This window comes from Pinus tabuliformis, chromosome 6 (assembly GCF_031772625.1).
Source record: "Pinus tabuliformis cultivar Carrire ecotype Pingquan chromosome 6, CPIR1, whole genome shotgun sequence".
In the NCBI taxonomy this organism is placed as follows: domain Eukaryota; kingdom Viridiplantae; phylum Streptophyta; class Pinopsida; order Pinales; family Pinaceae; genus Pinus; species Pinus tabuliformis.
The window spans coordinates 748,391,102-748,418,959 of NC_142292.1; the positions used below are offsets into that span (position 1 = coordinate 748,391,102).

A 27,858-nucleotide genomic window follows, 5' to 3' on the forward strand; every position below is an offset into this window, starting at 1 on the left:
ATTACTTATGTGTTGGCTGGTAATTTGGCTAGGGTGAATGTGTTCGACATTGTCCACTTGTCTCAATGAGCAAGTGCAGACTCGACACAACTTTTTGGACTCTTTTGAGAAAATTTGTTGTTTTGAGTTTACCATTAAGCTGAATAACAAACCAATCACCAAAGTAAGCACAGCTAAATCCAAATTTGTAGCTACTACCTAACATTCATCAACAGGAGCCATTCATTCAAACATGCAACATAAAAACAAAATGCTCAAGAAAAGAAAACTTGTGTTGTTAAAAAGCAAACAGACATTCACCTTCGTAACTCCAAGTCCTTGCAGACCAACCATATGAAGTCTAAACCTTTCCGAATCAGTAGTAAAAGTGGATTGTGCAATGCAAGATGCAATTCGCAAGCAAAAGGATCATATCTTAGATGACTGCAGAAAAAACAAATATTTAAATTCATGGACACAACCCATTCATTCAAATATGCAGCATGAAAAACAAAATTGTAGCTACCGACTTAAAATTCATGAACAGAACCCATTCATTCAAACTTGCCGCACAAAAACAAAATTATCAAGAAAAGGGAAATTTTGTTGTTAAAACCAAAGAAACATTCACCTTCCTAAGCTGACCCGGCCGTATGAACATTGCAATACCAGTAGTAAAAGTGGCTTTTGCGATGCAAGATGCGACTTGCAATCGAAAGGATCATCTGTTTGAAAAGCTTTCTTTCGATATGTTTACAAAATTTGGCTCTGGCGATTAGGCTTTTTGTTTTGCACTTAGGGTTTCCTATATTTTTTCTTGGCCGCCCTCATTGCATGGGGAGGCACCATTAATGTAAGACTCTCGCTTGGAAATCACCCCAAATATCACTGTGTTTTCTGAGTATTGATGAGTTTATCAGTGAAGATTTTCGTCAAACAGATTAGTAGTATACTGCTATAGATGTCATTTGATGTTTGGGTTTAAATGTATATGAACAGTGAACAACAAGTACCCAAATAATACCCCAACAGCTGACAAATAAAGAAAAGGGCTTTCTAAACACACTTTTAACAACAGATTGGCGCTAGCATCGAATCAGTAATTTGACAAATAACATAAGAGGCGTGATCATTCATTGACTGAACCATTGAAAGATTACACAGAACAAGGATAAGAGGAACCTGGTTTCATTTAGCAGTCCATGAATAAAACCTATACAGACCCCACGTTACTGCACTTCAGCAACCACAACTTCAGTAATACGCTGACCAGGAGGTATACATTAAGAATCGATTAGACATTGAGAACAGGTATTGACATAAGGATAGGAATACTCGACATATTTAACAGAACAGCCTCTGTTGTTGGGCAATCTAAGCCAAAGGTTGAGTCCATTTCCCTAAGAAAGAGCCATTTACCAACAAAACACGGAGGCCATATGAGATGCATGTGCACAGTTCATCATAAAAAGGAGGGCAGTATAGGCCAGAATTTTAAGGAATCATCTGCTTGAGTCTAGGGATTTCTATCTCTGTCCAATGCACAAACTAAGGGAATTGACGTCATGTGCGTATACACGAGTTAGAGATTTTGCTGTAAACGAGATTTGAACAGACTGTCAAATTAAGTTTTTACAGCAGAACCTCTGCTGATGACTGGTCTAACTATAATGAAGATAAATAAATAAATAAGAGATTATAAAGAAGGAATAAGATAACAGTCCATAACCACAGAGAAGATAGGTGGTTAAGGCATTATTGTGGAACAAAAAAATTTCATATATAAATAAACATCCAAAGACTAAGAAAGAAACCATGAACAAACTTGCCTGGAGCGATCACCTCTGTCACGGCTAAACTTGCAGGTAAAAATAGGAGGACTGTCTTCAAGGCGTCAGGGATTAGGGTAAAAATTGACCACGTGATAAAAGCTACCTGCAGCGAGTTGGCAGTAGGGGTCAAAACCGTAGCTGTAGTGGAGAAAGGCGCCTCTCTTCATAACCAAAAAAGACGCAGCAGCAATAGTTGCATTCAACAGACCGATGGATAGAATGAATGAAAAGAAAATAAACACAGAAATAGCGATCACCTCTGTCAGAGGTAAAAATGCGCTGATGATCTTTTCCTTGCGCTTGCAAAATGTGAGGACTGTCTTCTGTCTTCAGGGCGTCAGGCTGTCGAAGAAACTGGAAAATAAACCGTGAATGAGGTTGTGTTCTAACCTCCATAGGAACCCCAGAACAGTTAAACGCCGCCGCCATTTCCTCGCAGAACATAAATATCCACCACGCCACTCCCTCAGAACTGTTCCGCCACTCCCTCGCAGAACCGTCCCGCTGAAAAACTTCTGGTTTTCTACCTGCACGAGACTGGAAAACTCCTGCAGAATCCGATGCCACGTGTCGGTATGAGGAGCGAAGGGGCTATTCAGAAAAAAGATGCCACGTGTCAGCACGAGAGTGAAAGGAACGACGAAAGTCTGTTCCAAAGGAAGGCCTATCGGCCTAATTACACTTATTTAAAATAAAATTTAATACTCAATATAAAAATATTCTTAACCATAAATATTTATCCCATTTTAAATATTATTAACTTGCAATCAGACTTAACCAAAAACTATAATTCATTTCAATATATATATATATATATTTTTTTTTATATAAATATTTTTTTTATAATATTTTTATATTAATTTAGAATTATAATAAAGTATGTTAGATATATAATGATACTTGTTCAAAATGTAATAGATTAAAAATGGCATCTCCAAATATATCTCTCCATTGTTCCAATGATCAATGATGTGACCTCCTACTATTATTAAAAATTCCATTATCATATTAAAAATATTTCAATTTTCCTTATTACCATAACATTACATCCAAACAAATGTATTAATAACATGTCCTCTTTCCATTAACTCAATAATTATGATGATTTCTTGTAAGTTAAGAAAATATTATAAGTTTGAGTTACACATCATCCAAAATCTTCGCAAGATACAAATCTAAACTAGTGTGATACTTGTCATCATTTTTGCATCATAACAAACTTACATATTGATGCTTATTAGTAGGTGGGTTTTCTTGGTCAAATATTCATGTTAATATATTTCATCCATCAAATCAACGAATATATTTATTGATGTAATATTCTTGTTGGTTGAGTTTAAATGGTATTATTTTCTTGGTATACTTTAGAAAATGAGTAATTATATGAGTATGTTATTTCATTTTCACTTAAGAAGGTGGGAAATCTCTTTATTTATAAAAAATATAAATTATATTTTATTTTATAATAAAATATTGTTATTTTTATTTAAATAATGATAATAATAAATTTAATTTTATATATTTTATTTTAAGTTTATAATACAAAATAATATATTTAAATGGTTGTAAATTTAAAATGGTGTAATGTTATTGTAGAGTTGTAAATTTAAAATAGTGTAATGTCATTGTAGAATTTAAATGATTAATTTTTTATTTTTATTTTTTATAAATAATTATAATTTTAAATGCATTTATAAGTTATTTTTTTTCATTTTATATATATTATTATATTATATTTAATTTATATATTAAAAATTAATATTTAAGTAATGGTTATATTTATGTTATATTAAATAATATAAAGAATAAAAGAAATCTAATAATTTGAGAAAATTCTAGGTTGGATGGAGTGGGAGGGGTTATTTTATGTTTGGATAATCAAAAGAGTCATAATGTGTTTGACATTTGGGCATTATAATCAATAATCAAGCAAAATTCTTGGCTCTGTGGCAAGGACTTGAAATAGATAAAGCAAAAAAAACCACAAATTAATAATCTTTGGTGATTCAATAATAGTGATCAGTTAGGTAAGGCAAGCTAAACAAAATCTTGTCACTCCCTCACCTTATTTTTGTAAAAGATAATTATGTAACTCAAACATTTTGAGGAAATTGAGTTTCACCATGTATATAGACATTTGAATACGATGGCTAATGCTTTAGTGAATAAAGGCACATCCTCGAAACAAGGAGTATTAGAATAAGATCAAGATAACAAAATTTACCTACCTATGGCATGAATAATTGGAACAAACCTAATTTTATTAAATCTAAGCATAATGGAGATAAAAACTATGGAATAGATCGACGATTGTTTGATTGACAAGCTAGCAACAAAAATCAACAATTAAACCCTTCCCCAAAGTTTATCGATCCGTCAACTTGGAGAATGTTTTGGCAGATCAACCAAATTTCTCATCATCGGAGACCGATGGCGACGTGCTTCAAGATCAAAAACATTTACACTCGTTTAAGGTTTAGGATAGGAAAGTGGCATCATATTGATTGCTCTGGAGGCATTGCTTGGTGGCCACAAGAGTGCATGCAGCTTGCCATGAAGATGATGACATATCAATTCAGGGCTCATTTAAATGCACATACCCTTTGTATTGGGCGCCACCTGATTAAATTAATGGGAGAGATATGCAAAGCTGACAATATGATCTCAATGGAAATGAAATTAATTTCCCGTGACTAACAAACTCTTGGCAGGAAGGGGTTGTCACTCCCCTGTGATCTTAATATAAGGATGGCGACGTATTGCATTAAATAAGTATTCCACAATGAAATGGGAAGCAAGATACCGAAGACCCCATTCAAAGTATAATCCTAATCCGATGCACTGTAATGGTGCACAAGGACATGAATCAATGTGAACAGTTGCGGGAAAGGATAAACCAGTTGTTGGGAAGGCTCTCCGATGTAGTGGAAAACATGTTGATCGCTTTGAGAGAAAGGGATGGCATGGTTGGCAGGGAAAGGAAGGCACATCTATAACATCTGGACAAGAAGTATGAATTGTTGCAGAGGAAAATAGACATAATTCAAGCAATCACGAAATCACAACTAACTCTTCAGGCTAAACAAGATTGAGGCTTATATTAACAAAGAAATAAAAGGAAAGCAGGAACAATTGGACACTAGCAAGGAACCATCATCAAAGAAAATCAGAGGCTTAACAACTCAAGGATAGTAGGCAAAAGACAAAGGCACTCAACCTCTAGTTAACTCAAAACTTTCTTACTTTTTCTTTTTGTTAATGAATTGCAAATATCATAAGTTTTTAGGAGTCTACTTCAAGGTTTATGGTAGAAACCAGTTTAGGATAGCTCGTAAAAGAGGCCATAGATATAGGAATGAAATCTCAAATTGTAAAAATTGTGTCATCAAAGCATGATGAAATATGAAAGGACATTGCCTTGACTCTAGATTTTGTTTATAATATAATGCACTATACATTCTAAGAATAATAATAATAATTAGAGAAAATGAATATTATACTAGCATAATTATATTAACAAATGTAGTTGATATATGTTTATTGGCATCATTTTCATAAGATGTTATTTGTTAGGTGAAAAGTTGCATAATAATTTTATCATTATATTATATAAATGTGAAAAAATAAAAATAAATTTAAAAAAACAAAATAGTCAATCAATATTTGAAATTTTATCTTAATATAAAAGAAAGAAAATATATCAATATCTTTTATTTATAACCATAATATAAAAAATGAAATTAAAAAAAAAAATAACCTACCAAAAAATATCTATATAATTAACTATTCTACATGTTAAAGTGGTATAATAAAAAAATAATAAACTTATAACATGATGTGAACAATAAAAATAAAATAGAATATTATTATTTGCCATCAAAAGTCATACTTAATATAAATAAATATATACGAGTAAAATCAATTAATATACTATATATCAAATATCACAAATCTATTAAAAATACTTTTAGTTTATTAGGTGAAGGAGTATTTAAATGCATAACTTTACTTGATTTTTATTTTTGTCATTTGTCAATGGCTTATGAACGGTTATTATTTATCTTTGTTTTTTCTAATGATAATGTTTTTTTGGTTTATTATATTTTTTTTTAGTTTATACTTGTATTAATAATTGTGTTTTTTTAATAAGATTTCTTGAATTTTAATTTAATTATTATTATTTATTAGGTAGATATTAGATATTTAATCTCGATAAAATATTTTAGAATTTTTTTAGTTATATACACAAATCAAAGATTGTGATATATCTCCAAAGTAGTTATGCGCTTTTTTCCCTTTTTAACTAAATTAATTAGTTTTAAAAATGCCATATGAACAAGTATCATATGAAGTGAATTATGTTTTTGGCAATGTGTGGTATTGATAAGCCATGGTATTATAACACATGGTATTTACGGATTAAGAATCTCCATCGGGGCTAAATCTCTATGGTTAAGCGTCTTGTTCCATGTGCTTTTAAATATATACATGCTTAACTTATAATAATAATAATAATCAAGTTATAATTTAGTTACTTTTCTTATTTCTTTATTAAAAATATTTTAAATTAATTAATTATTTAAATAGTGATAATATTCTACCTCTATCTTATTATATTAAAATTTCTTATAAGTATATACAATAAACAATGACATAGAACATAAACTTAATACCCGGGTGACAAGTGACGTGACAATGGAGGTTGGGAGGGCGCCCACCACCCTACTACCTCCCACAACATTTTAGAGGGGGGTGGCGCGGACACCCTACCCCACACATAACACTTGCAAACTTTATTCCTCTTTTATACGATGGACAATCTTCCTACGCTAATTGGTCATGTGAACCAAGGCTCTATTATTCGACATTTATGTTGTGTCTCGCCTCCGTCCCTATCGTTTACCAATTATACACACACACACACTTCCTAGATCTCGTGTGTCAAGGATTTTCGAAAAATTCCAAAAGTCCCCTCTTCTAAGAGTTTTACAACATTTATAGACTTAATAACTACCTCTTAGGAATCTTGAGGATCTCTAGGGACAGTTACAACTCTTCACCTTCTTATGTTTTTCAAATATATTAAATGAAAATACTGTAAAACTCTAAAAAATAACACTCAAAGTTGTTATAGTATGATTGGATAGTTAATTGGGACATTCATGACCTTTTGAAGATAAGCTACCCAAATTTCATAATATGATGTGATCATCTTAATTCTACTAGGTAGTAGGATATCCATAATGGCACGGTACTCTCAGGTGTTATGGGAGAGAATTGGTCTTTCTATAGTGAGACCAAGAATGAGTTCATAATTGTCTATTGCTTAGTTGGTTCTATGAGATGTTGCTTAAGGTTGTCTCTTGTGAATTTGCTAGTGATGAGACTAATGACAACTCCCTCATATTCAAAAGCTCATCTAATTCTTTGCTTATTTCTTCACTCATTTTTGCCTCTCCTTGGGCAACAATAGATGGGATATTATTCAGTTTGATGATCCTCTCCACGAAGGAATGACATTATTGGTAATATACTACTGATCTAGAGATGTCTTTCTCAAGCTTCCCTCGTATCTTCAAAGCCCAATTGACAACAATAAAATCATATTTTAGTTCCTTTGTGATTATTTTGGGGACTTCTGGTGGGGACTAAGGATAATCTTTGGGCCAATTTTCTAGTTGGTTTGTGACATTTAATACCCCTTGGAGCTTAGTACCTCATTCCATGGCCAACTCCCAAAGTGGTAGTGGATTGCGTTAAAATCTTCTACATAATATACAGGGATGGGTAAACTTGCAGGACTAGATACTTATAGGACCCATGTACTTTAGAAGTGCATGCCTTGTAATATTCCACGTTGGTGCTTGTCTGCTTCAAGGTATTGGTCTCGGCCTTTAGAAACTTAACTTGCTACTCTAGTTTACCTATACATGCTTCCTTCTTCTTTATTTGCTACAGGAGATACTATACAATTCTCTTAGTGGCTTGAGTGAATATTGTGTCTGGTAGGGTTAAGCGTTATGGGTGTCTAGTAGTGATTTGTATTGGTTGTAGATGCAGAGTAGCATATGTATTATGTGTATGCTCCACAATCATGTTCATGCTGCGATCAAACCTGAACTTACCCAAATTGACCAGCTTCTTCCTTTTGGTTGGTATGATGTGTATGTCTGTCATTTGTAGGTGTCCTCCTATAATCTTTGTAGTTGTTGGTGGCACTAAGTCAACCTCAATGGAATTTGAATCCCATTGAGCTTCTGGGTCTCATTCCTCTTGCTAAACTTAGAGAGCCTCTTCTCTGGCTTTAGCCTCTATTTCATCATCTTCTCTTCTTCTTCTTATTTTCTCCTTTCTTTTTCAACTCTCCTTTCTTGCTTAACTCTTTTCCTTCATTCTCTCTCTCCTCGTCCTTTCCTCCTCTTTTTCTATGAGCTTGAGTTCTTGGGATATCGTAGCAGTTTGCTAGGTTATATGGGTAGCTTCTTAATCTTGTTTCAAATTTTTCTCTTATTCTATTAGATTTGCTTCATGTTAGACTGCTCATTTGTAGTTCAATGTTTCTCTTTTTTCTTAAGCCTTTTATTTTTTAGTTTGGGTAGGTTGTAACCTATTCTTGAAATAACCTATGAGAAATTTAAGGGAATTGTTGTGTTTCTCCTCTGCTTCCCAAGTCTTTGACTAGTGATCCCACTTGTACTTGCATGACTTGCAATGATCTTTCACTGCAGATCTTGGATCATACATATGGTACATTATGTCCCAAAAATAGAAAAGTGCTAATGTATCAAAATCTTCTTTGGATTTCTTGATATCCTTTAACTAATATTTCCCTAGATGTAAAGGCATGTGTGGCCAGGGAGCCTTCTTTATTTGCAAGAGTGCTACACCTACTCTATGTAAACCTAATATGGTATTTCTTGAAGTATTACTATGTTGTTTACAAACTTAAATAGTAGATGGGTGGGTTTGATTGCTCTAAATATTCTAAGATAAGTGCCACTTTGGTTGACAAACTAGTCACCTATGGAGGACACTACATGTCTGGTACTCTCATACATACATGGGGAAAACTCATTGAATAAGATTTCATATAGTGGTACCATAAATTCTTGGAAAATATTTTTATATGCATGCATGTAGTGGTCCTCCCAAATTACTTTGTAATATATATACATCGATTCCTCGTGATTTTTCCACCTCCAACTCATTGTTGGGAATGTCATATTCACATAAATAGTCTCTATGAGATAAGGAACCATGAAAAACTAGGGTTTATATCATTCTTTATGATTTTGAGCCTATTTAATGTTGCCCCTCAAAGAACATGACAGGATGTCTACCCAATAAAATATTCTTCCCTCAACTACTGTAGTGTACATGAGTGAGACCCATCCTTAAGGGAAAGTCTCAACGTTATAGTAACCATATGTAACACCCTCCTCCCACATTTACCCAAGTTAACTGGTTCGTTAGGGTAAACATGTGATGAGAGGCTACTATGATCTGATTCAATTCCCCATGTACAATTAAGGAAGTGGAACCGTCAAAACACAACCAACCTGACCTTCTACACATGCTACAAAACCTCCAAGATCCAACCAACCTTTCCAGGTGACCAACCCTTGAGGAAGCTTAACATGTCACTGGCCTAGAGCTGCAGTGGCTCCCATGACATGGGCATGCATGTGACTGGGATCCTCCAGTCACTCTCACAGCAAGGGAATGCAAGTGACTGGGATCCTCCAGTCACTCTCACAGCAAGGGAATGCAAGTGACTGGGGTCTTTTTCAGCTAGTTCAAAGCCAGCGACCATGAATTTTGTGCCACTTTTTCAGGGCCAGGACTTAGGCCACTGCCCAGAGCTCCATGAAACTCCCAAAAGTGAAAAGCAACAACTAAACAATGATACAAATGCAAATACTTGACTTGACCCCTACAAGCCATGACAAGAATTTTGTCAAACATGTCACAAATATGCATTCTACAGGTTATACCAATAATTCTGAGCATAGGGGTCTCATAATTATTTGAGAATCGCTAAGAATCATTGTTGCCTTATCACATTAACTACATTATCATATATTATGTCATATATTCATTGTTCCTTCATTTATAAATCAAAACATGATGAGAGCCATACATCATCACTGTCACAAAACATACTCATAACTAACATAAATAATAGAAATTATAAGGATACAACAACCATAAAACCCACATATAAACCAATACATTTACACATGAAATACCAAGCATAAGGATCTCTTATTAACGAATGAAAAAGCCAAACAAGTTTGGGACTTCCACAAACCACCCGACCATAGATTGGTTGAACCAAATCTTTCTTTCAACCAATCATCCTCGTGCCATATCCCAAGCATGAATGTGGAACGCATAACCATAAAAATCTACCAGGCATTCCTGACGCTACACCACCTCACCATCATCAATAGAACCAGGCTTTATCGTAATCCTCACCGTATCACTAGGCCCTAAACAAGCATGGAAGCCACCAGATTTCTCCACCTACACCGTGAAGAATTTTACTGTCCACTATTCCCTAGGCTTTACCACAATCCACAGTCTGATTTAGGGATCACTAGGCCATAATCGAGACACCAACGTCCTTCCTTTACCACATATCCTACTATTCATTGGTCAAGGATTCCTAGGCCTAATTGAGGGCACCCGCCTCTAGGATTTATCGTATATCTCACCATTCCACAGTCAAGCATTCCTAGGACCATCGAGGCAACACAAAATCCAGATTCACCGCAACCCATTGTCTGGTTCAGGGGTTACTAGGCCAAGGCTTTATCGTAATCCATAGTCTAGTTCATGGATCACTAGGCCATGTGTTCTTTCTTTCAGAGATCCACCTCACTCAGTTTCGAATCCATCTCAATCAAAACATGAGAACCCCATCACACCATGGTTATCCAAAAATGGCATGGCTACGCTGAAAAACACTATCACACCTGGCAAAACCCACACCCATGACAACAAGAGAATGAACAACACACATGCACAACCACACATGTTAAATCTAGCAAGGAAATCACACATGCAAATTGATACCTGCAAATAATCTTGATGTAGCTGCTTGAACCTGTTCTTCCTTGCTTGATCTTTGATTCCCCTTTCATTATTTGCTTTCCTTGATCTAATGTTGAAGTGCTCCAAGAAAACTCGGTGTCCAAGAGTGAGAGGGAGAGAGAATAGAGAGAGAGCTCCAAAATTCAACTGACAAAAGTCTATGAACTGATCCTCAGAAGCCTTTTTATTAATGAGGCCTCTATTTTCTTCAATTTCCTCTATTTTCCTTCATTTTCCTCCTCACATGCATCCTGCGACCTTTCACCTTCCTTTTCTCGTAATTTCCTTTATTTTCATAAATAAATTGCCAAAAATTCCATTTGGCCTTTCCAAAGCCTTTGCCATTTTCCTTTAGCCATAATAAACCAAATGAACACCCACACTAGGATGTTCTACCAAACGTTCAGCTTGGAATATGTGTCCCATGACCTTGGTCTTACATTTATTTTCACATGAATTTTTACTAGGGTTGTTACACTGTATAATCTACACAATATGAAGCCACTAGTTGGAATGGAGCTTTTAGCATGTTCACTAGATATTCCTTTTTTTCCTAGATCCTAAAAGTTCCTTTGATAGTCAATTATGTCTTCAATAACTTCTGGAAAAAATCTTAAAAACTTTCAGCCAATCCTCATCTATATTTTCTTATTCTTTTGGAAGCTTGTAGTACATTTAAATGTTTGAAGAATTGAATGAAGTGATGGGTTTCCCATGGTTTTCCATGATCATGGATTCCTCATGATAAAAATGTTTCATTATCCAATCAACTACCTTTGTGCACGCAATAACATGTGGATGAGAAACCACTTTAGGTAGCCAAGATATTTTAACAACCTTTTAAACCTATGAGTCTCAATCATCTAGAGGCATATTTAGTTTTTGAAATATACAATATACTTTTAACCATATATATGTGGTGTATTTTCCAATGAAGCACAAAGTATATGTTAACTCAAGACTAGATGAGTTTTTTGGTGCCTTTTCATTTGAGGCCTCAACCACTAGAGCTTTTTAGGTACATTTCTTAGGCACGTACATGATCCTCCTACATATTCAATGAAAAAAATCAGCACCCATTATGCAGATTAGCTCACAACATTAGATATAGATGATTTAGAAGTCTTGGCTCAAGACTAGTTTTCCTATCTATTGGTCCACCTCACAACTTCTAAAACCAACACATAGCAAAAGGTTTTAGTGGTGACAAGAAAATGAGGCTGAAATTTTTGACTCCGGGCAACACTCAAAACACCAATATAGGTAAAAAATCAGAATCTTGACCAAGATGGCTTGTTATGGCTCCACAGGGAAAGTGTCTCTATGTTATAGGGATTAACACTAGGGTTTCATTTGCTTTCATGAGATGCACGATGTCATTATAGCATATGGGAAACTTGAAAGGGTGAGGATAAATGGGAGAGAGGGCTAATGTAGCCAAAATTTAAAGAAAAGGGCATAAACTTACTCATTTGACTAAGAAAATAAGAGTGGAAGCCTTTTCCAATGAATAGAATAATTGATGGGTAAGTAACTATTCATAAAATAATCATAGAAGACAAAATGAAGCTGAATGGGCATGGTTAGTAGCACACCTAAGCGGAGCTATCATAATCTAGTGTTGATGAGGATAGATGAGATGTATTACTCCATAAGTGAAATGCTTTACTCCCAAGATCCAAGTTATATGGTAAAGGATGGGATTATGGGGCATTTTTAAATATTTTTCATGATCTTTGGTGCATTCATTCCCTCAATAAATTTCATTTTCACTTTACTTTCACTATTAGTTAAGTTAATGATACATGAAAAAAGATATGGAAAAAGTGTCATGAGCGAAATAAAAGCTTGAGACAAATGACATGTCATTGGATTGAGGCTTAGGGGAGCATTATGGCACTAAGATGATAATTAGTAGGGGGCATTATTTCACTACAATTCTCATTAATGTAGCAATACAATGAGGATACGGAGTTATAAGGTCAAATTAAGGTCAAGTTGTAAGACTAGGTCATTGGGTTGATGCTCAAGGGATCACTATAGCACTCGACTAAGTCCCAAAGGGGAAAAATGGAGTGACAAGGGAGATAAAGCTAAGCTTAAGACCATAAAACTAGTTGTGTGTCACTACCTTGAGGCTAACAGGGTGTTGTGTCATTGGACTAAGGCCTACTAGAGTGACACACTTTCCAAAAACAACAAAATTGTAAGAAAAAATGAGTTAAAGCCTTTTACTAAGTGTTAATCCACATGATTGAGGAGTTGGGATGAATATATTGTTCAATTGACCATTAGTGCTCCCCTATATCACTAGGTTGAGCATTAGTGTTTCCTTGGTATCTCTAGGTTGAGTAATAGTACTTAGTTCAGGCTTAAAATCCTTCTCAAGTGATCTCAAAGTTCACATAAAGCTTATCTTAGCTAAGGAAAGGTCAATCAAGCTTTGTAAGCTAAATTAGGAGGCTTTGATTAGGTGGGGGGCCTAAAATTCCTCCAAGAAATAAGATACTAATATGAATTGAGGGGGATTGTTGTAGGTGCTACAATAATTGGTGACACATTGGTAGGACCTCTAGATCTTTGAGTGTTTCCCATGGATATGTTCCAAAACAACTATGAGTAGTGTGCTTGTAAGGTATATTGTTCCTGCCATGGGGGTACCATTGCATTTAGCTATGGAATGTTGAGTTACATGACCTTCTCTTCCCTTCTCTTGGTTTAAGCTCGAGGAAGGACTAGAAGGGTATAATTTGCAATAGGTTCATGCCTTTTCACTTAGGACTTTGGACAATGATACTTTATAATATTAAAGGCTCAAACATTTAAATATGATTTTTTGGTTTTGCCTTGTTGCAAGCGAGAGTCTATTTCCGTAATGGAGTCATCTTGAAATCATAGGCATTTCTTGTTGCCAGTGAGTTTCCATAGACCTGAAAAAGTTACCTACATGTCCCAGTTACTGAAGAAACCATTCTCAAGCCTTTAGCTTTTATGTGCATTGACAATTATTTATTCATTATACATCATTATTTTATTGGGCTAAATTTGCCATATTGTGGATGAGGGATCATGAATGGTAGTTGGGATAATTCCTTCTAGAAACATTAAAATTAACTTGTAATAGATATATATCCTTGGTATCACTTATCAAGCTTAAGCCTTTAGATTAAAATCAGGCCATATTTAACACATTACAAGATGTTTTGAGGCTCCTCAACCAGATCAGTAATTCAGTTAGAGTTCGCTCAACATTCTCACTGTTCAAAGAGTGTTCCCCATTGGTAGTTAACATAATATCTAGAGGCAATATTTGTAATTGTGATTACTACGAACTAGATTTGGATGTCACACATAGATCCATGGTATAACATGTGTCTTTCACGAAAGAAACAACTTGGAAAATATATCTTCCACTAGAGAAACCACATAAAATAAAGTGCCACGATTGGCTTATATATGTATAAGAAGTAAAAATATTTATTAGATGCAAAAGAAAACAAGTAAGAAAATAGAGAAAATGAATGAAACAAAAAATATATTTATGTATAGATAATGGCAATTGAGGCTATTGTGTGAAATATATCTTTAAAACTTGGTCATCTACTGGAGAAGCTAGTTTCTCCCTCTAGATTTTGGAGGTGATACAATCCCAAGTCAATTTTCTCCATGACGACATAGGGACGAAGCCATAAGGGTTGGAATTTGGTGTGATTACCATTATCTTCATGTGGTTTATCCCATTTAAGCAGTAGGCCCCCTACTTGTAAATTATTTTCACTAACCAATTTGTTGTCAAACCAAATTTTGATATTTTTTGGTGAGTCGTAAATTTTTTCCAGACTTTATTTCTTTCTTCTAGTTTTAACGAGGCATTTATCCTCCTTTTCATTAATGGACATGACTAGCCTCATGATTCTTGTGACAATTTCAAGATAGGTAGAAAAATGTTAGGCCACATTATAGCTTCTTTTCTATAGATCAAAAAGTAAGGAGAGTCCCCTTTAACAACCTTTGGTGTGACTTGATTTTCCCATAGTGTGTTGGGTAGGGAATTGTGCCAATTTCTCTTTTGGTCAGTTATAGTTGGATTTAAGATATGAATCAAGATCTTGTTGTTGGACTCAACCATGTTGGGTGTGTGTTATATTCTTTCCACGAGTAATCCACGCGTGGATCACAAGGGGAGTGGTAGACCCCACTATAAGTTGCGTGGGCAACAGAAGGGGGATCACAGGGGGGTGACTACCCCCACTGTCAGGGGATATGAAGGTGGGTGGTAGCCCCCTCCACGAGGTTTGGGGCAGTGCCTCGGGAATTTTTTTTTTGGACCCTATATTAGGTGGGAAGACCTACCTGCGGTTTTGTGCATGGATTTTGTTGGGCCGCCAAATTAACATATACTTTCACTCCATTTTCACCTTTATCCTCATTTTGTCACCTCATTTCATCACATTCTCATTACATAACCCTATATTTCCATTACCATATGGGTTCATATTTTCATTTTCCAAATTTATTTATTTTATGTATTTAAAGTGAATTTATGATTAAAAGTTAGAAAAATAACATGTGTTTGCTTATACCTAAAGGTGGAACGAGTTTGGTGACATGTGTAGGTGATTTGGAAGGTTCCAAGACACTCTTATGTGGCCTCCAAGACTCAAATTCGAATTCTCTTGAAGATTTGAAGGAGATTTGGGATAGGGGTCAAGCATATCTCATGGAGAAAAATAATGGATAAAGGAATATGTGTCTCATATTGGTTGTAACCATATGGAGGATTTGTGGATCTAGGAGGGATTAATGGATCTCCATTAATGAGTTAGTTTCTTATGTTCTTGTATAAATAGGAGTACCTCCTCCATTCCAAAGGGAGGACTCTTGGAGCATGTATCCTAACTTATGATGGAATAGAATAAAGTTTTCTTTCTATAATTTTAGATATAAATTGTCTTAATGTAGTATATGAATTTATGGAATAGTTTGTCACTTTGTTCTTAAGAGAATTGAGCTCACTCTAAAAGGATCAAAGAAACATTTTATTTCATTATAGATTTTATTTTCATTTCATTACTTGGATGTTTGAATATTTTTCATTATTAATGAATGAATTTTAGTTTAAAGCTTATCAGCATATGAAAGGACAAACAAGGGTCTAAGTTAGGCTCTCTTCCATTTGATATGAGTAATAATTGAAATTCATTCTCGTTTTCTAGTTTCAAGTTATTTATGAATTCTTGATTGTTGATGCTTATGAATGAATTTTAGTTGAGTTCTAATAAGCATATGAGGGAACAACCAAGAGTCTAAGGTAGTATCTCCTTCTATTTGGTCTGAACAATAATTAAAGTTCATTTCCTTTTCTTTATTTCAAGTTATTTTTGAGTTTATGCAATGGTAATGTTGTTGGAATAGAACTATGAGGAAGGACAACCAGGACCCCCTAAGTTAGGAGTCTCTTCTCTTGCTTTCTATACATCACATATTATTGCTCTTTAGTTTATCTTCTTGAGAAAAATACTGTGGGGAAAGACAACCATGACCTACCGAATAGGGAGCCTCTTCCTTTGCTTGCTGCGTCTTGAACTAGAAACTTTTTAGTTTTAGAAGTTATTTGTAATATACATTTCAATTCTTTATTTCCATTCTAAACAAACCTCCTACAATAGTCTCATCTGAGGTCCCATATATTTTGGTTTGCTTATAAGTTTACAAAACCCCGGGTTGACAAATTAAATGACAGGGATTTAACAAACAATTAAAACACCCAACAGATTTCGCACATGGTTTTGGGCATGATGGTTCTCTGTCCATGGTAATTTGTCGATCCAGTCAAGGGAACTACGATTATGTTCTAATCCAGGGTTAATGGATTGGGGTTTACGGATTCTTCGGCATGTATATATATATATATATGTATTGTAACATTGAAAGGAATATAATGAAAAATCAATCTGGTAGTCTTGGTTTTGGGATCCAGGGGAAAATATCTGTGCATATTTGTTTTATGTTTTATGCTCTCGCCATTGTTTATTTTATGTTTTTAGAATTTGTATGTAGGTAATTTTTGTACGATTTCCAGCACACCTTTACAGGTTTTCCTAGAGATTTAGATCTCCCTCTAGATTTAAATCTCCCACTCGAGGATTTATTTTTGTTTCTGTTCTGGGACCATCCTTGTACAGACAAGGCATCACCATTCTGTCCCTTTCCGTCTCATCTCCTCCGACAACAAGGATGAGACTATTTCATCAAACTATAAGGCAGTTGCATTGCTACCTATTGCAACAACCAGACTATCCCACGAATCTAGTAGAGAACAAAACAAACTGATGCACATTATATTCATCTGAGATTTTAATATCAACAAATAATAATTGGCTTACCACAACATTAAAGGCGTTCAGATGCTCTGTCACTGAGTCTCCATCTTTCATCCTTAGGTTATACAGTTTTTTCCGTAGGAACAATTTATTCACCAGAGACTTAGATTGGTAAAAGTCCCTAACTTGTCCCACAAAGCCTTCGCTGAAGCTTCCCCTAATATATTTAGAAATACTGAATCTGAGACACATAATTGTATTGTGCTCTTTGCCTTCTGATCCAACTTCTCCCAGTCTTCAGCTGACATTGTTGTTGGTTTAGTACCCGGATCTACCGCGATCCACTAATCTTTACCCACCAACAGAGCCTCCATATTGAGTTTCCACAACTCAAAACTCTAACCATTAAATTTCTTGATCTTTATCTTTCCACTTCTCGTCATCTTCTTTCACCACAATAATCGATCCTGCAGATCTCCCACTGAACAGGGTCTACCACAAGCCCGAGAAAAACCCCTCAACAACAAAGGTGTCCCCTTGAAGCCGAAACTGCTTTGATACCAAATGTAGGTTTTAAGCGCGGAAAGGAAGGGAACTTCAAAAGGAACTGTAAATCTAAAGCTCCTAAGAAAGGAAAGGGATTTGATGATGTTCCTTCTGCACAGGTGAAAACCGCCTCATATGAAGGTGGGGATGCGTACTTGGCTTCTTCTTCAAGTACACATGTAGATCATGAGGCATGGTTGATTGACTCAGGTGCATCCTTTCACTTCACTCCCCATAGAGAGTGGTTTTGCGAGTGTGAGAAATATGATGGTGGTGATTTTTTCTTAAGGGATGACAAGAAAGCTAGAATCATTGGTCGTAGAAAATTCAAGTTGAAGTTGCAAGGTGGAAGGATTAGAACACTTTCAGGTGTTCTGCATATTCCTACATTAGCCAGAAATCTGATTTCTGTAAGAAACCTATCATATTTTCAAATGGCAGCGTAAACACACAGTGTGCCTAAAACACTCATCAAGCTCCCATGAGAGAAGCCAAATATGTGTGTCGGACAATGAATGCACCAAGTTAATCCTTCTTTCTTCTTTGCAGCCTCAAATACAACATTCTCAAGAGTGTAGTAAAAATTGGGCATAGGTAGCCTAGGAAGCTCGTCATCAAAGGGTCCCTCATGGGGCTGATATTTACGATTCTTGACCACAACATCAAATGGACCAATGTAATGTTTCCCCCCAGTCTAAAGACAAATATGCTATAAATTCTCTACATTAGGCAGGAGTGCATCTAACACATTCATCAACATTCTTACATTAACTGCACAGTTTTTTGCCTTTCTTGAAGTAGCCCACTGCAAACTTTCATTATTAACCAACCAACCAACAAATTAGTCTTGATATAACTTCACATTTCTAACTCTGTGACTTCTGGTTTCAATCTGAGATGAAGTGTGGTGATCATCCCATATAATGTGTGCTAATTTGTAATTTGTCGCATCAATTTGAAAGAACAAATGAAACCCATCCCAGTGGAGGTAAAACCGTTTGAATGTTATCCAAAGAAATGGAAACCCATTTCAATTAAGTTAAAACAAATTATACCAATTTCAATCAAACAAAATGGATTTTTAGTGCAATCCAAAGAAATGAAGGAATATCACTAAAGTTACCTCTCTTTTTGTGAAACACATTGGGCATGAATCCTTTAGAGTGTTGGGTTTCCTTCGCTCTTTGTCTTGCACTCTTTCTGCATAGCCCCACAATAAGACCATTCTTCCTATTTTTGCAAGTCATCACAAAAAATCGAAATAGACGAGCATATCGACACCCAGTATCAGCATGCTTGAGTTCGACCATGTTGTTAGGTCTTTGTATATTTCCATTACGTTTTAGCACCCAATAACATATTTTGAGCTACATCTATCTCAATAAACCCAAAAAAATAAACCTTAATGTGTACAAATATAAATACATTTGTGATGTACGATAATTGTCAGAATATTTTCTCTTAAATTGTGGTTTATAAAGTCATCACCCAAGGCTACTGCTAGAGGATGGAACTCTTTCACAGGGTTATTTATCTAGATTTTATAATTAGTAAATACAAAATAAACTACATATATGAGCAATGAATGTTGCCAAGATTTTAAAAAGAGGGGTTTCCATAATCATTTTCTGAGAGTTGCATTCAAACAATTTATATTTGAACTCATATGTTGAAGAGAGAATTGAGGGAGTAAACCCTGGATTTTATGAAACCAAATCTAAACAATTTCTTGGATCTAAATTTTTGAATGACAGAGACTTTCAAAATACACAAGAATATGACGAATGCAAAAAGGCTTCAAAGAATATCTTGAAGGTCAACATAAAGGGTAAAACACCAAATTACTTATACCTATATAGAATTTAAAACATGCTTCAAATTATCTTCCATCATGACTCAATAACAACATAAATATAAGTATTATGTCAACACTAACATGAAAGAGACAAATAAATCAAATAGTGATGAGGCAATAGCATATATCCTAATTGATATCTTTCAAAATAGAAGGGTGACACACTTGAGTAGTGGGACAATTACAACAACAAGAAAACAGAAACATAACTAATCTGATACAGGACTCTTTTTGATGATATGTTATGTTTCAGGGAGATTCTAACCAGGCCAATATTCTAGAATATGTTCAAAATGAAGGTAGTGCACAACACCTTAAATCCAAAGGATTTATGAAAATGCTCTTCATTAAGATTTGGTGCAAGTGTCAAAGTAATAAACTGAAAACCCTCATCTAGCAATATACTAATGGTTGGTTTGAAAATTTCATATATTGCTTCAACATTCACTTTCTTACCCTCATTCTCTAGGGTTTGAAGAGATTGAGACAAATTTAAAGAAGATATTGACTTTTCCATAGCAATAAGTTTAGACTAATTAGGTGAAACAAAAGTGACCTGCACAGCAATTCAAGCAATGAGTTAGGGCATACTAAATATTTCCTCGAAGATGCAAATCTGCAGCAGGCACAAAAGGAAAATAGATGGGCTGCAACAACCTCAATGAAACAGAATTTGCAATACATAAAATTACTCATTACTTACATATTTTACAATACTTCTGACTCTAGCTGATTTGGCAAATGATACAGGCTCAAACCAAACAGGTGTATTTGATTCCTTGGCCACTGCAAATCAAGAGAAATCTGATGCATAAGATCACTGTTGCCCATATAGATGTAAGTACAACAGCATCAAAGTCTGTAAACTTACAATTGCAAGCTGCCTCAAGGGCCAGAGGATGTAAATTTGCATCAATCATCAACAAAGGTGCAGAGCCAAAATAGCTCCTAAACTGATTTATCCATTCTACTGTCAAGGATTCTTCCTGTCATCTCAAACGGTCATGAAAAACATGAATTATGAAATTTAACAGTACACTCTTTCTGGCATTCTCCCAAACCGCTTTAGAGAGGATGTCTACGAAAAGAATTATTTTCCATGGTCAGTTGTAACTTACAACTGCCTGCACGTCTGCAACAGCGGATGTTATTTCTCCTGCACTGTCAAATATGTTTGATACAACAGGGGTTGCTACATTCTTACACTTGCGGATTCCTGAAATTCCAATACAAACTAACATTTTCTGTATTCAAGCTTTTGTGATCCATAATGAATTAAACAGTCTTTCGGTACAAAATAACATGTTTGGACTACTACTTGCAATGCCAAAAGTGATCGCATAAATGAAAATGACCGTAGTAGCAACTTGTTATTCTTAATGTGAATACATGCAATAATAAAATATATAAATAAACTTGGGTTCCATTACCATGATCTTGAGTGACTAATCTCATATACAAGAGATACAAGAAATATGCTTCTAGAAATGCAGAAATGCATCCTCAATCAAATTCTTACAATTTCTTGAACTTAATGCAACTAAGCAAATTAAGGATGATAGTTAGCTTGAACTTACCATCTATGGACAAGCCAAGGGACTTACAGTTGTCAAGCAATGTTTTTCCTGCACAAGACAATACAGACAGAATCCATAGAACATCTCAAATAAATCGACAAGTTACCAGATAGATGACTAAGCAATACGGAACCATACCTGCCATGTCTTCTCCAACAACACTGATGATAAAGGGCTTAACTCCGAGTCTTTGCATACACTCAGCGACATTTCTGGATACTCCCCCGCTTATATATGTGACCTGCAACATATTCCTAAGATTATGATTTATTCAAACTTTGATAAAACATCAGAAATGTGCCTTACATAAATTTGAAGCTAACTCATTTCTTACAACATATTTTCAGAGAATCATTAAATTTTTGTCTATTGATTTGAACAAACTAGGGAAAGGCTACAATTTAAGGAACTGTTTTTTGAAAAAAGTGCTTCCTTTAAACTTGAGAATCATTACATGATGTTAGGCACCACAAGCAATATGCATTTTCACAACCATTAATTATAAGAACTTTCCTTCAGCTAAGCTACCATGACAGGGGCACTTCTCCATCGATATCATTTAGAACATGCAATTTTCCTAACCACTTATTTGTACCTTTGGCAATTGAACCTTAACGGGTGGCCTGATATGGTTCCTTTGAACCACTACCACATTAGCTAAATCAGGAATAGTTAAAAGAATATTAAGAATCCAAACTTTATATATATATATATATATATATATATATATATTCAAACAAATGGATGAACGTTTAGCTTTCCCCAAGACTTTAATGGTTGATCAAAATTTATATAATGGAAGGTCAATTTTGGAAGACAAGGGTTTTACCTGACCAGGAGTGGTAGTACCTGCACGGATATTTTTTGCAGCCTTAGCATGAATATCCAAAACCAAACCTCCTATAATCACAGGATGACCCTCTCGCTCATAACTTGAATGCTTTCCACCATTTCCTAAACACTGCAAGCATCATAACACCCCACGTGAACTCTGACTTGTATTGGAATGTGCAATGAAAATCCACTATCTTATAATGATAGGGAAACAAATGGATGCAGGATGCCAAAGGGAATCAACAAGGGATGTTACCACATTGAAAGAAATATTGGTCCTCGAGGGATTCAAATGTTGTGAAACAGACCCAATACACTCAATTGCAAAGAGGGGTTTTACTACCATGCTATTGGATTGAAATAATATCATCCTCTGTGATTTGGGTGACACTTATGTCGCTCTTCTCCATAGGCTTCTCGGTGATGTTATCTGCCATCGCTTCCAACACCCACAAAGCTCACAAGCATTACTCAAATGCATATTGAAATCAAATTTTGCTTTTAGGGTTTTTATGACCTAGAATCTTAAATCTTTATATTGATTAAAGAAAGAGTATATTCATCGCTGCAATTGTTGTTGGTTCGAGTGTTGGCATCCCCAAGTATCAAGAATCCAGTTGGTCATTGAACTCAGCCTCTATTATAATTCTAGAGGAGGTGCCTGGTAGAGGATTTCCTGCAACATATTCACACCTAAAAACCCATTGATTTGTGAAAAAATTATTGTCCTCAGAAATATATTTGATTGCAAAATGGTGTAGCGATATAATACCTTGGGAGGTACTGGTGCCAATGATGCTTGCACGATCTTGAGCAACTGAATAATTCTTCAGGCAACCCACAGATGACTGAATTAATAATATAGAAACCGAAGAAGAAGCCATGATTACCAACTAGTCTAGTGTGGAGGGCGGTCAGGAAGAAACATGTCCATTAGGTTTCGCCACCTATAGGATGGTCAGGCTTTTGGCTCAAGATAAATAGGAGTCAATGGACAATGGTGAGATCAAACGATGGAGAGTGATCCACAAATGACTAGAGGGGAGTTCTTCTCAAAGTGAATGCCTTACCGCGTAATAAATTCAAGACATAGGCTATCATGCTTAGGTATTAATGTTATTCATTCAATTTTGTTATTAACACTTTTATAATGCAAATTTTTGGGTTGAAAATTTGAAAAACAAAAAAAGAATGAACTTGTGTTTTACAATATGTCATGGTCTCACCCAACATGCCATCCACAATTTCCCTTTTTTGGGTAATGGAGTATCCAATCATGACACTACATTGGATCAGTACCATGTCTCTATTTTACACATGGCCAGCCAACGTCAAGGAAAACTCAGACAATAGGGCGAAATCATGATAAACAACAATACTTTAGGGTCTTTGTAGAATCATTTGATTTAATATTTTATATTTATAAGATGTTTTTTTTAAGTCGGTTTTTAAATTATGTGGAGTTTTTGTTTTTGTTAAGTTATAAATTGTTGGTATATGTGATTTGTAAGTTGTTGGACATGTTCTCATTGTTATAATGAAAGTGAATAGATTTGATTTTATATATGGTTAAATCTTTATCTAAATTATTAGACAAATTAAGGATTCACTATAAGATTTTTTAGTTATGTGGAGTTTTTATTTTTATTAAGTTATAAATTATTGGTATATATAACTTGTAAGTTGTTAGACATGTTCTTGGTGTTATAATAAGAATGAATAGATTTAATTTAGCCTTATCCAAATTAAGGATTCACTATAATTTTTAATTCATTATAATTTAAGAAAACAATATATGTCTCTCGATGTAAATTCCAAGTTACTATACTAGAGACTTCATATGAACAGATTCATGATTCCCTCTATAAACGTAATTGGAGCCGCAATAACACAACAATAGAAATAAGCATAGTCAAATCTATCAAACTATCATAATGTTTTGAATATATGTCAATTACAGATTCCATAAATATATCAAAATTTGATGGTTAGGAAAGAGGTCAAAAAATGATGTGAGTGATAGTGGACATAAAGATGTTGGAATCATAATGAAGGTCGAGCCTTTACATGAATACTAAAAATGAGATTACAAAAATGTGGAGGGGCAGACAGTAGCATTCTCGGTAGGATAATTTCCTCACTAAAGGACCTTCATAAGGAGGTGATCCGCTATTTTTGGAATCTTTATCGTGCCAAGGAGGGGGTAGACATTGATAATCAACTGTGAGGCATACAAGCATATCCAAATATGTTTAATGAGGGGGATAATGTTATTATTGGGCAGCTAATCACATTTAACGAATTGGAGTTTGTGTTAAAGTCATTTTCCAGGGACAAGAGTCCTGGTCCGAAGGGGTGGCCAGTGGAATTATTTCTTCATTTCAAGGATCTCATCAGGACATATCTGCTTCTTCTTGCTTAGGAGTCAAGGACCTCCTATAATATTTTTGGTGCTTTAAACTTCGTCTTTATTTATTTAATTTCAAAAGTATCAAAGGCAACATATTTTATGGATTATAGGCCTATTTCTCTTTGCAAAAATGATCTCGAAGATTATTTGAATAAAGTTGGAAGATACTCTATCTAAATATATTGCACCAGAGCAATTTGGCTTTTTAAAACATAAGCAAATACAAGATGTTGTGGAAATTGCACAGGAATGCATGCACTCCATTAAGGTTAAAAAGAAGAATGTTGTATTATTGAAATTAGACCTAAACAAAGCATATGATTCTATTGATTGGTGTTTTCTACTATTGGTCTTACACAAAATATGCCTCTTTGTGGAGGTAGTCAATTGGATTATGGCTTGAATCACCTCTGTAAACTTTTTTGCCTTGATTAATGTGGTTCCTTCTAGTCCTTCAAGGCATCGAGGGGATTGAGGCAGGGCTATTCTTTATCCCCTATTTTATTTTTGTTGGTTATTGATGGGATGATCAAATTCATTTCCGAGGCACTCACAAGGGTTCATTTTCCAGGTTTTAGATCACTAAAAACATTTCCATCACACACTTAATTTTTGTGGTTGATGTTCTTATGCTTAGGAAGGCTTCCGTTGAGGAATGGAAAATTTTACTCCATGTTATTTTCACAGTTTGTAATGCTTCTAGTATTTATATGAGCAAATCAAAATCTATGTTGATTGAAGTGTCTCCAAATCCTAACATTGTCTCAGAGATTGCTATATATTCGTTGTTAAGGTGGCCCCTATGGATAAGGGATTAAAATACCTTGGTTTCCACCTAGAACCAAATAATTATGGTATTAGAGATTAAGGTTGGTTGATTGAAAAAAATGAACACATATTTTCAACATGGTCTCTTAAGTGTCTCTTAAGTGGATGACCCTTGGGGGTAGGTTGATTCTGGTCCAGTTGGTCTTGCAGAGTGTTGTTGTTTATTGGATGCATCTTTATTTGATGCCTTGAAATATCATTAGGCAGATAAATTCCATTATTTCTAAATTTATTTGGGCAAGTTCCAAAGATGACAATAAGATTCATCTAGTTTGCTTGGAGGACATCACCATGAGGAAAGAGGATGAAGGATGGGGTATAAAGAATATCATGAAGTTTGGATGGGCATTGGGGGTGAAGAGCTTGTGGCATGCAATAAATGGTAATGGAATTTGGCAAAGGGTTATAAAGGAAAAATACCTTTGGAGTCAGTCAGTAATGGAGTGGATAAAGGTTGGGGAACAAGCTCCTTGCACGGTCTCATATATATGGAATAGTTTGATGAAAGTCAAACATTGGTTGATAGGGAATTTTAGATGGAAGATTGGATTGGGCTCATTGGTGGAGATTGGTCTAGATATTATTACGGATTTTTTTTCAGTAACCATACTCTGTCTATCCCTCTTATCAAATATATTCATAATTTGGGTATTTATTTCATAAATCAAATTAAGGTTGCACATCATCCCATTTTTCAATATCCTTCTTGGATATGTTCTAGGGATTTGGGTCTATAAGGTGAATTAGCTTAGATATGGGGTAGATAGGTGTACAAATTATATTAGGCAGGTATCACATTGATGTAAAAGGAAGATATATTCATGTGGAATGGTAAGACAATACAAGGTCAGATCAATGTGAAGGAGGCTTACAGGTATATTACACTTGCTCATAATGGTTTTGTGGATAAATAGTGGTTTAGAAAATTTTGGAATTAGAACCTTCCCTTAAAGCTCAAATGTTTTGGGTGGTTGGCCAAGCAAAATAAGATATTAACATGGGATACTTTATGTTGGTGAGGTTTTATAGGACCAAGTAGATGTGTATTGCGTAAGGGGGCACTCGAGGACGTGACTCATATTTTCCAGAAGTGTCCAGTTGTGGTCTTCACTTGGATTGGAGTGTTGAGCACCTTAAACATAATAGTTGATTGGAATTCTACATCTATAGAATTTTGTTTACAAGACTAGACAACAGGGTCTAAGGAATATCGTACTCTTCTTTTTTACATATTATGGGGCATTTGGTGATCCAAAATGGATCTAGTATAGACTCTAAGTCTAAAAATATTCCTCACATATGAAAATTAAAGTCAAAGGATTCTATTGGAAATAGTCTCATTGCATAGATCTCTTCATTCTGAATCTAACGCAATTTGAATGGGCGAAAACGGACTTCAGATGAAGAAGTTATTGTAAAAAGAAATTTGCCCATTGTCCTTTGAAAAGGATGCAATTTCTTACTAAATGGGACTTAAGGGAAAATGTGTTTTTAAACATAAAATCCCTTAAAGTTTATTGCATCGCAATCTTTCATCACATCAGAGAAAAGTCAAGTGGAGTGTTTAAAGGACCATGGCCTTAGGGAATTGCGATTAGCGATCAACGCGATATAATGTGGACTGTAGATTGTGATCACGACAATACAAAGGGCCAATGCACATGCGATGGAGCTGATAGTGATACGTCGATGCGATCGACGATCGGAGATCGGATTGCAACAAAGCAAGAGCAGAGTACCCCAACCCATGCGCCATGCGACATGCGATGGGCCGATCGGCGATATCGGCGATCGGAGATCAGGAATCCCAAATACAAATGGACCATGACCTTCGGGCAGTGCGATATGCAATAAGAGCACAAACCCGATAAGGTTTATGGACGCGATTTCATATCATATGAAATCCGATCTTAGCGCCCGATAGAGGATTTTTTGTGTACTTCCTGTGTATTGGTTATTATGGTTGTTTTCGGGATTTCATCCGAAGAAAGGCCGTTGATTCCTTTGTAATTGTCCCTGTTCTAAAATCATTGTGCCACATTGTAAGCGAGCATTTTGAAACAATGATGTGTTTGTAACAGGAATGCGTTATGTAACACGCAGAGCCACAGCGCCAGAAGCCAGAGGGCCGGACGCAGAGCCACAGAGCCAGAGAGTCAGAGGGCTAGACGCAGGGCCACAAAGCCAGTAAGCCAGAGGGCTAGTCGAAGAGACAAGAAGCAGAAGAAGCCGCAGAGCTGCAAAGGAATGATTGCACAGAGAGGAACGGATATGGAAGCTGCAGAGTCGAAGGATTCCTAAAAGGCCATAGGGCTAAGTGAAGAAGCAAGTCTCCCTCTAGGGAGCTCACAGCTAGGAAAAGAGCCACAGAGCCGAGAGCTGATAGAGCTGAGAGCCACATAGCCGTAGAGCTGCAGTTCCAGAGAAGGCCACAGAAGCCACCAGAGGTTGGGGGCAATGGCAAAGGGGTGATTCCTCAGAGAGTTGATCGTGGTAGAGTCGCAGAGCCAGAGAGCTTGAGCGCAGCAGAGTTGCAAATCCAGAGAGCTGTAGAGCTGAGGATTCACAGAGAGCCACC

The 27,858-nt window shown here is 35.5% G+C and overlaps 1 pseudogene across 1 annotated transcript; it reads right to left on the reverse strand.

The window, feature by feature from the left end:
* Nucleotides 1-1,808: 1,808 nt before the first annotated feature.
* On the reverse strand, nucleotides 1,809-22,479 carry LOC149260901 (pseudouridine kinase-like; annotated as a pseudogene). Its single transcript, XR_016268302.1, has 10 exons — nucleotides 22,432-22,479; nucleotides 22,038-22,169; nucleotides 21,347-21,449; nucleotides 21,209-21,256; nucleotides 20,750-20,847; nucleotides 20,503-20,617; nucleotides 20,335-20,417; nucleotides 20,088-20,187; nucleotides 2,069-2,359; nucleotides 1,809-1,914 (listed from the first exon to the last, which is right to left on the reverse strand). The product of XR_016268302.1 is annotated as a pseudouridine kinase-like (transcript).
* Between the last annotated feature and the right edge of the window lie 5,379 nt (nucleotides 22,480-27,858).